We start from the raw sequence: 3,219 nt of genomic DNA on the forward strand, positions 1-3,219 counted from the left end.
AAGGAATGAAAAAGGTGAAATCACTATAGCCCTATAGAAATTCAGAAGATCATCAATATGTACTTCCAAAATCTTTACTCTCACAGGATGGAAAATACTGGGGAAATTGACAGGTTCCTACATACATATGAATTATCAAAGTTGAATCAACAAGATATAAAAATTCTATATAACCCAATATTAATGAGTAAAATTGAAAATGTAATCAAGAATCCACCAAAAAAAGAAAAGTCCAGGTCCTGATGGAGTCACAGCTGAATTCTATAAGAAATTTAGAGATTTGATGACAACTGTTCTCAAACTCTTCAGTGAAATTGAAAGTGAAGCAATTCTCCCAAACTCATTCCTTAAAGTATTACTCCCTGACTTGAAAATACTATAAATCTACAGTAATAAAAACAGTATTATACTGGTTAAAAAATAAGAAGATTCTGGGATTAATAGATCAAAGTAGACTTGCAGAATAAATCTGGAAATAAGATCCAACAATATGCTTCATATAAAAAACATATTTACTTGTTAAATAAATTTGTACACTATAAGGGCCAGCCAGATAGCTCAGTGGACTAAAGTGCCTATTTTGGCAGAGCTCAGTGGCCAAAGTTCCATCCCCAGCATGCCATGCTGGCCTGCCCCCAGGATGTGCTGAGACAGTGAATGAGCCTGGGCGTGGTGGCGCACACCTGTAATCCCAGCATTTGGGAGGCTGAAAACAGGAGAATCACTGAGTCTGATCTACACAGTGAGACTCTATACACCCTGTACAACCTGTCCTAAATTCATAAAACAAACAAAAGAGAAATTCATACACTGAAAGTAAAAGAAAAACATTATTCTATGCAACAGAAACCCTGAAAAAAAGCATGAGTTGCTATCCTAATTTCAAACAAAGTAGGTTTCAATCCAAGGCTGACCAGAAAGGATGAAAAGTCACTATACAGGTTAAAGTAACAATTCAACATGAAGTGATGACCATCATAATTATACCATCATTAATTATCAAAATAACCATCGTATATACTAAATATCATATAATAGTTGAGATATATATGTACCAAATACATACATACATATATATGTACCAAATATTAGTAGAGCCAATATCACAAAAACCTCAATATGCTACTGCAACAAACAGATCAACTAAAACGCAGGGGCCAGGGGTTCAATCCCTAGCCTGCCATGCTGGCCCTTCCCCCAGGGCACTCTGAGATGGCGATTGAGACTGGGCATGGTAGCACGGGTTTATAATCCCAGTGCTTGGGAGGCTGAAAAACAGGAAGGATCACTTCAAGTCCAATCTGTGTAGTGAGACCCTGAAGATCCTGTACTAAATATATAAAACAGCAACAACAAAAAAGAAAAACAAATAGATCAACTAGAGAATAAATCAATAACCCCCATTCATGATAAAATGTTTCAAATCAGACTAATATGAGAATAACAATAATTAATACATTGTATAATTTTATCTACTTAGTAATTACTCAGAGTACAAGATATAGGCATGAAATATTGTCCAACAATGTTAGTACAAAGCTTTCTTTTCAATGCACTAAGAGAAACTAGCTGTATAACTATCTTAACTCTATCTTCCCTTTTTTCTTCCTTCCTTTCCCCTTTCCCTTATCAGTTTCTCTTTACTTTTGGACAGTTTCTTCCAAATTCTCAATAATTATTGTACATTTTGTTTTATTTATTTTGCGGAACCGGGGATTGAACTCAGGCCCTTGTGCTTGCCAGGGAAGGGCTTATTCCACTGAGCCATCTCCCTGGCCCCAATTATTGTACATTTTGGATGATATTTAATCATTCAGCTTCTTACACTAGTAAGACAATATGATTTTTACACAGGTGGATCTGATTTACTTCACTTAAGTGTATGTTCTTGAGTTGCATCCATTTATCTATAAAAGTCTCAGGTTTATCTCTTTTAATGGTTAGCGGTATTTCATTGTATAAAAATACTACATCTTTTTTTATCCATTCCTCAGTTGATTGGCATTTGGGTTGGTTCTAAGACTTAGCTATTAGAAATTTCGCTGCTATAAACATGAATAAATATATATCATTGTGGCATGAAGTTTTTAATTTTTCTGGGAAATTAACCAGAAAGGAAATAGCTGGGTTAAATGAGACCTCTAATCTTAATTGATAAGGAATCTGATTTACACAATGGTTGAACCAATCTACCCTGCCACCAACAGTGGAGAAGGGCTCCTTTTTCCCCACAGTGCCAACAGCATTTGCTATTGGTGGATTTCCTGATAACAGCCATTCTTTCTGGAGTAAGATGGAATCTCAAAATTGTATGTCAATTTTTTATCTCTACCACTGTGCACTGAACTAAAGTCAAAATGAATCAAAGGTCTAAATATTAAAAGAGAAACACTAAATCTACTGGAAGAGAAAATAGGTAGAAATCTTGAAGATGCAGGTATAGGCAGGCTTCGCATACAAAACCCAAACTGCACAGGAAATACCACAAAGAATCAACAAATGAGATCACATCTTACAAAGCTTTTGTGCAGCAAAAGAAATCAACAACAGAGTGAACAGACAATTCACAGAGTGGAAATAATTATAGCCAGTTGTCTCTCAGAGAAAGAACTTCTATCTAGAATATATAAAGAATTGGAAAAAATCAGGCTCTCCAAATTCAAAAACCCAATCCAAAAATGTTCATTTCAGATGAATACACACTTGTCAGATGTAGAAATACAAACAGCAAATAAATGTGTGAAAAAAGTTCTCATTTATTTTCTCCCCTTAATAATTAAAAGACAAGTTGAATCATGTTACAGCTACTGATTTTCTGCTGTCCTTGGCTAAAGGCATGTAAAAATAAATGAAAGTAATGTTATGTCTGTGTCTCTAGATCCATTCCTCCACTTCCTCACCACTATCTGCCCACAGTCTCTCAATGGATAAATCCTCATGAGATTAATGGAACATGATTAGCAATATCAACAAGAATAGACATTCTGCAAGGTAAGTAAATCAGGGATGAAAAGTATCCTCGGATGTTTCAGGGAGGGGCTTCCACATCACCTTCTACTACTTTGGCTGGGCCTTTTATGGTACACTATGGAGATAACTGCAGACAGAGCCTCAAATTCTAAGGAAGGATAAAAGTCTCTCTCTCTCTCTCTCTCTCTCTCTCTCTCTCTCTCTCTCTCTCTCCTCTCAGCCTGTTTATGTAAGGTTTATTGTCTGCTT

Source organism: Octodon degus, unplaced genomic scaffold (assembly GCF_000260255.1).
Source record: "Octodon degus isolate 3935 unplaced genomic scaffold, OctDeg1.0 scaffold00171, whole genome shotgun sequence".
Lineage (NCBI taxonomy): Eukaryota > Metazoa > Chordata > Mammalia > Rodentia > Octodontidae > Octodon > Octodon degus.